At 44.1% G+C, this 7,595-nt stretch overlaps 1 non-coding gene and 2 pseudogenes across 1 annotated transcript; 1 reads left to right on the top strand and 2 right to left on the bottom strand.

The window, feature by feature from the left end:
• The first annotated feature begins 3,762 nt into the window (after positions 1-3,762).
• On the top strand, positions 3,763-3,930 carry LOC112312133 (U1 spliceosomal RNA). Its single transcript, XR_002975573.2, has one exon. It is a non-coding gene; the product is annotated as a U1 spliceosomal RNA (small nuclear RNA).
• Positions 3,931-4,940: 1,010 nt separating this feature from the next.
• LOC112310996 (Y-box-binding protein 1 pseudogene) lies at positions 4,941-5,963 on the bottom strand (annotated as a pseudogene).
• A 109-nt stretch (positions 5,964-6,072) lies between these two features.
• Positions 6,073-7,355, bottom strand: LOC112310997 (procathepsin L pseudogene; annotated as a pseudogene).
• Positions 7,356-7,595: the final 240 nt, after the last annotated feature.

Raw genomic sequence — 7,595 nt, 5'->3', positions numbered from 1 at the left:
CCAAATATACCTGTCTCTCCAAAAAGTGGTACCTGAATTCTCCTCAGTGAGTGATCCCCAGATATTTCTGAGGCCAGGTCCTGTGCCCCGTGGATCAGTTGCACTTACAAGCAAGATTCTCCACTGCATTTCTCCAAAGACAATGACTTACAAACCCAGATGTGCGATTCCTGAAATCAAAGAAAATTTGCCTTACCTGTTCGTTAGTCACTGCCTTCCGGTACACATAAACAGTTCAGCTGTAAAACACGCCTGTGCAGACAAGCCCAAGCCCGTGTGCACTGCACATGTCCATGCACACACACATATGCACACACTCAATGACATATGTTACTCACGGTAGAAAATTCTGTGCTTTCAGGACAGGCACCAGCCAAATCCTTAAATTGCAAAACTAAGAACACAAGCAGGAAAATGTGTGATTTCAGGCCACTTTTGATTACATTTCTGGAGCTTGGCCAGCAGAGCAATTTCCAAGAAAACCAGCTCAGACAGTTCACAGTTGCTCATCAGCTCAGTAGTCTTAACCCAAGCTCTTTGTCACGCTAAGGGGGACATTTCTTCTCTTCACCCCAGCTCAAGCTCCACGTAATCAACTAAATCTCAAGGAATCAACCTTCCCAAAAATGTGTAAGGAAAAAGGAAAGAGGAGGGGCAAGCTGGACAAAACCACCTCACACTATGAGCAACTGGAGAATCTGCATACAACCAATTAATTCCACGCTGAGCGCTGCAAGTTAATAGGCAGGGCAAGCCAGCGCTTGGTTTTAGACAAAAGGGGAAAATGGACTGAGTTCAAACACACTTCTCCCATATGGGACTCTACACCCATCACCAAGCCAGCCAAGAAAGCAGTTTCCTTCAAGCGGGCAGTCTTGCCTAGGGAAGTCATGTCAGTAACCCAAAGCTGACCCTGGGGGTTTGTAGTAAAGCAAAGTTTGAATTGGACCTTCGTCTGTATTGGAGATGAGCTCAGAGCACATAATCCATTTCAGGGCATCTACTCAGAATGGGAGGATTCGGGGTGTTAGGAGGGAAGAAGCAGTTGTGGTTTTCCTGACGTAGGTCCCGTGTGCAGCCCAGCTGCCTGCAGGGAGCCGGGATGGAGTCCTCCTCCTCGTTGGACACACAGCCTGTGAGAACTGCACTTTAGAGTTCCATACATACACAGTAAATGACTAGTCACTGGCCATTCATACGCATGGCAGTTTGGGTGCCAACCACCGACTTAGAGCATGTGTTCGTTTAGATGTTAACTTAGAATCAAGTTAGGGGAGACTATCCCAAAGTAAGAGAAAAAAATCCCCTTAATTTTTGACGGTTTCTTACCTCTTTGGTGTTATCGTCTGTCTTGAGATTTCGAACAATAAATATTAAAAAAATCTAGGCAACAAATGGTATAATTTTGTTCATTCCCCAAGTGTTAGATAATAAGTTAGCTTCTGTCTCTCATCCTCACAAAATAAATTCCAGACTGATCAAAGAGCCTAATGTGAAAATCAAAATAAAATGAGTATCAGAAGGAAATGTAAGAGAATATTTATCGCCTTGACATAGGGAAGGATTTTCTAAGCAAGGTATAAAACCCAGAAACCATAAAGAAAAAGATTTACAGATTTCACTGTGTAAAGTTTCAAGCTTTGTAAAGTAAAAGGCAATATAAGTAAAGACTAGAAGAAATGCTTACAACAGATATAACATAGAATTAATATCCAGAATAAATACAGCACATACAAATCAATAATAAAAACAAAAAAACCCAATATTTAATATGTAAGGAATATTCATAGGAAATTCACAAATATAGTTGGCCAGGGTAGATTGGTAAAACATTGCTCATAACCCCAAGTTTTATTTTTAGATATGTACCCAATAGAACTTTATGTGCATATATACAAAAAGACAGACATAAGAATGTTCATGGCAACATTATTTGCTAGTAGCTTTAAGTTGGAAACCACCCACATGTCCATCAGTGAATAAATTGTGGTACATTCACATAATGGAATATAATAAGCAGTATAAATGAATATATTACAGTTACAGGCAAGAACATGAATGACTTACAAACGTAATTTGAATGGAGAAAGGCAGACACAAAGGAGTGCATGCTCTTCAGTTCCATTTATCTGAAGTTCAAAAACAGGCATCTGTAGGGGTTAGATGTCAGGATAGTGACTACTTTGGGGGAAGTGGAAGAAGGTCTGATAATATTCTATTTCTTGATCCGGGTGGTGATTACAAGAAGAATCCACCTCGTACTAATTCCTTAGGCAGTCCACTTATGACTTGGGTACCTTTTTTGTATTTTTATAATTCAAGAAAAAAGTTCAAAAAATCCAAATGATCAGTAGGCCTATGAAAAGATGCACAATCTAACTAGTAAATCAGAGAGATGCAATTTAAAATGACATAGGCTTTTCTGTACATAATGCTGGCAATTAAAAAAAAACTGATAATGTCCAGTGTTGATGAGTATGACGGTGGCTATCTAAACTGGAACAGAATTTTAGGAGACAGCCTTGGTATTATTTACCAAAAATTGAATGTGTATGTCCTTTGGTCCAGAAATTCTGTTACTCGGAATATATCTTTCAGAAATACACAGATGCACACAAATTTGTGTACAAGAATGTTTGTTATAATGTTGTTTGTAGTGGTAAAAAAAAACCCAGCAAACCAGCTATGTGTCCTGTGCTAGAATAGTAGGTAAAGAAACTGTAACACAGCTGTACAATCTGGAAGGACTGTAGCTGTTAGTGGGGGAAGCCTACATGTACCAACACAGAAAGAGCTACAGGGAATATTGTTAAAGTAAAAAGAAAAAAAAATCCCAGAACAGAACATGTTGCATGATCTTGTTTATGTATAAATGACCTGAATGTAAACTTTAAAAACTCACAAAAAATTGAAAACAAAACTGAAATCTGGTGTGACTCATTTATTCAAATATCTTACAAAATAAACTCAGCTTCTCTCTTGAAACAGGTTGCACCGCACCTGTTTCTCTGAGACTGTCTCTCTGAAAGGTACTGCCCCACAACAGGAAGGAGCTGTTTCTTCTTCCGCAGCCTCCTAGACGAGCCTTGGCGTCTCCGAAATGCCAGCTCCCACACAGGCCTGAGCAACAGCGTAGGCAGCATCTCCAGATCTTTGTGCTGCAGAGGTGCTTTTCAGTAATTAACTAATCCGCCTGAAGAACCTGCTGGGCTCCCAAAGACTGAGTGCTCCCTCCCCTCTGCCCCTGCTCCTCTCTTTGGAATGCCAAGGCACCCCCCAGAAATGGCTGTTCCTCAGCCCCTGCCCTCCCTCAGCTCCCAAAATCCGCTGGGCAAGATGAGGAGGGCCTTCAAGGCACTGCCTGGGCTGAGACAACTTCCTTCCTGTCTGTTCTCCAGGAAGAGTTATACTGTTCTGTACTCTCCTGGCGTTACCTCCACCTATCTGCTCCTGGCCTAACCTTCCTGTGGGCTGAGGAAGACTGCGGCAATGGGCAGCAAGAGAAATAACATCCTAATACTGTCAGTTTCAACTCTTCCAGTTTTTGCTCCAGGATCCTATGAACAAGAGAAAAATGTACCCATCCTTTCTACTTCTTACTGTGCAAATAAAATAGATAGCAGACATAGTCTCTGTTACATTATTTTCAAAATGTTGTTGTCTGGAGCAAAGTTTCCCAGACTTTGGAATTTAATGAACCATTCAAATTCCAAAAATTTAGGATGGCTCATTTTTATTTTGTGAAGTACAACCTGAACTATTACACCTACCTGGCGGGGGAGAAACTGTGGTCACAACGGTGGTTTTCCCAGGGCCAGGCTCACCCACTGCACTCCGGCTGTGCTGACCTCTACGATTTCCCCAAATGTGGGAAGAACTCGACTGCATAACTTGTGGTTGTGGGGGGCTGTGTTCATGCTCTCTCCCCCCCAAAAATAAAAATAAAAATAAAGAGCCACCTGAATGATTGTCATCATCACTTAAATGAGTGAGCACCTTACCTGGAGTGGTCACGATGATCTCAGACTTTAAGAACAGCATCTTTATGTTTAATACAAAATACACACATATTTCACATGGATTGGTGAACATTTCCTCACAGACGGGCACCAGTTTCCTTAGAAAGAACTGGCAGAGATTAAATCCTAAGTTTCCAAACCTAGCCATGCCTGAGAAAGACAGGAAGGCATTTTAAAAAGTACCGATTCCAGGTTCCCAACCCATATTTACTGCATCTATTGGTTAGCCTCTTCAGGACCGGGGTGTGTGTACTTGTTTTTTGTTGCATATAAAATTAAGTTTTATTTTAAAAGGTTAAACTTTATACATACTTTTAAAACATAAAATTTCAAAATTATTAGGCAAGTCAGTCATGCAAAGCTGTTTACAGCAGCAGTGAAAGAAGTGGTAGCATTTCACCAGCGTACAGCATCACAGAATTCAAGTCGCAGTTTGGATCTTCAAGATTCAAGTGTTTTATTCCATGAAGTAAAATGTGGCCAGTTCTTGTTCTATTTTGTTTTACAATCGCTTAAGACCTTTATTAACAGGTGCTTGCAGTTTGTTGACTTTTTGAAAAAATCAAGTTGTAAACTTTTATTACAAATTGAAAATGACGTTCTTAAAAATCTCAACTTGACCAGATATGAAACAGTTTAAAAACCTTTAAAGGTGTATTGAGAAAAACCAGGCTCATTAAAAACAAAACAAAGCAAAACAAAACAAAAAAACATTTGTCATTACCAAAAAGAGACGCTTTAAATAAAAATTAAAAAGCTGCATGGATTATGCAGATAGTTCTAGTCATTCGGTCAACGGGGCAAAACGCAAGCACGGAAGGTCTTCAGCTCGAATCTTTTGCTCACTTCTTATTGCTGGAATTTCATATTCATTTCTTCTTGGATGACTAAACCGGATGAAGGTAGAGGGTAAGCCGGCTTTTACTCAGCCCCGCCCTGTTCAGCCTCGGGAGAGGACAGATTCTCAGCTGGTGGCTCAGCTGCTTTTATCTCTTTGACATCTTGTGGTTTAGGGTTTTCTGGGCGTCCCCGTTACCCGTTGAGGTGGCTGCTGTCCTTGGGTCTCAGCTCCTTGATTTCCTTATCTTCTTCATTGACGTCCTCCCTAGGCTGTCTTTGGGGAGGAGGGTCCCAGCAAAATGTGCGTCTCACTGGTCTACTTTGTCCTCCCGTACCCTGGTCATCAGCACCCTCCAGCTCTTCTCCCTGCACAGGAGGGTTGGAATATTGTGGTCCTGCCCATAGGGTCCCCGCCTGTAGTAAGGTGGGAACTGTCGCCTGCGGTGGGGCCGGCGCCCTTGGGCCTGGCCTTCAGGAGGACTCTCTGATGCCTCATACTTTTCCCCACTCTCACTCTTCGGTAAGTCTGCTAGTAGTTGCGTGGAGGACCCCCGCGACGTGGATAGTGTCTAGAATGGTCACGATCTGCTGCGTGTTTACCGCCTTGCACTGGAACTCCACCAGCGCCTCTACCATTTGCTGCCTCCGCACCCTTTTCTCCTTCAACAGCATCCAACTCCACAGTCTCTCCATCTCCTACACTGCGAAGGTACTTCCTGGGGTTATTGTTCTTTGTGGCAGTCCGGTGGACAAATACATCTTCCTTGGTGTCATTCCTGTTGATGAAACCATATCTGCTTCTTACATCGAACCATCTTAGTGTTCCCAAAATCTTCCTTGCAGTGATCTTCTCGCCCCACCAATGTGAGGCTGCCCGCCGCTGCTCCCGGCAACGCTGCCCGTGGTACCAGGCTTGGTGTCCGCAGCGCAGAGGGTGGGGTTCTGGGGGCCAGGGGTGGGGGTGGGGTGGGGCGGGTGCGATGCAGGCGGCTGCTGGGTCTCGGCCTCACGGATCAAGGTTGCAGTGATGATGACTGCGGCCAGTTGCGGCAGCTGCAGCCCCCCCCCCCCCCTCCGTGTGGTGATAACTAGGCCGGCAGCCATGGGGCTGCTCAGGGTTCTCGGAAGGTCTGCTCTCTGCTCTTGCTACGGATCGAACTAAAATGTGGTCAGTTTTAAGACAAAATTCCTCCTCTGGATATCCTGTTCTCAATCAAGCCTTTTGGTCACCAGCATGTCGCACAGTAGCATAGCCGGCCTGGGTGGCGGTTCCACAGTGGTTGTTCCAGTCTTCGGCCATCTTCACGTAGCCATTCTTGCACCAAGCTATACCCCAGCTGTCCTTGACAATCCCATATTTATTGTCATTTGATTCTGCTCCTTTAAAGCTATAGCAAACCACCTGAACACCATGATCTAGGTCTTCACTGCTGCAGTGTGCATCATAATAAATGCCTTGTTCATAGAACCTGAAGCTGCCATAGCTTGCCTCTGTAGCAACAGAGATGGGCCTCACAGTTGTCAACTGCCTTCATGAGGGACCTCTCCTGCTGACGAATGTCGACAAAGCTACTGTCATTGGCAACAGAATTGTCAGGCTTGTGTTTGCAGGATCCAACCTTTGCATGAGATGGATAGGATTCCTTGGAGTCTAGGCCTTGTGGCTCTTAATGTACTGGAAGACGTTATTCATTAGGCCACCACTGCAGCCCTTGTTGCCTTAAGACCGAGAGCCACCCACAAGGTCCTGCTCGCTCAGTGAAGTAAGTTGGACAGTTTTCTGGAATCCCTGTCTTTCAGGAGCACCAGTTGCACTAAAAGCCCAAGAACCACAGTAACTCCGACCCTCCAGAGGAGTTACATAGACTTCCTCTCTCCAGTCCACAGTTAGGGGAATTTCAGCTTCTTGTGCTTTTTTAAAAAAGATTTTATTTATTTATTTTTAGACAGAGGGGAAGGGAAGGGAGAGAGAGAGGGAGAGAAACATCAGTGTGTGGTTGCCTTACTGGGGACCTGGCCCACAACCCAGGCATGTGCCCTGATTGGGAATCAAACCAGCGACCCTTTGATTTGCAGGCTGCACTCAATCCACTGAGCCACACCAGCCAGGGCTGCTTTGGGTTTTGAAGACCATTCATCACCTGCCTGAATTCTTTACTGGCCATGTCGCCAAAGGCATTCGTTGCCATGGTGAAGCTCTGTTTCCCTAGATTGAATTCCTTGTTGTGCGGTTCAGTCATTTTCATATTCTCCCACACTGCTCTCCTCCATCCTTCTTCATTCAAGCCACAGTTTCCTGTGTGTGGCCTTCCACTTGTTCCCTTGTGCATCTAAACTGCCATCAAGTTTTGGAGCAGCTGAAGCTACTCCTGAGCAAGAGGCACTCAGGAACAGTGAAGGATTCCTATTTGAAAAACCTGCGGTGGGTGCAGCCGCACAGGAGCAGCCCGCACATGCAGGTCCACGGGTCTTCCAGCAAGACTGCAGCATGTGCATGTTTTTTCAAAATATTTTCGTACTGTGGTAAAATATTTATAATATGAAGTTTACCATTTAGCTAACCATTTTAAGTGTGCAATTCTGTGCCATTAAGTACATTCACCATTTGTGTCGTCATCACCACTATCCTGGTCTCAAACAGAAATTCTGCACCTGTTAGACAGTAACTCCCCCAAACTCCTGGTAACCTCTATTCTACCTTCTGGATACCTCATATGAATGGAATCATAACATATA

The sequence above is a fragment of the Desmodus rotundus genome, chromosome 7, assembly GCF_022682495.2.
Source record: "Desmodus rotundus isolate HL8 chromosome 7, HLdesRot8A.1, whole genome shotgun sequence".
NCBI lineage: Eukaryota > Metazoa > Chordata > Mammalia > Chiroptera > Phyllostomidae > Desmodus > Desmodus rotundus.
Note: the sequence above shows the minus strand (reverse complement) of the source record. Positions and strands in the feature narration are given on the sequence as shown.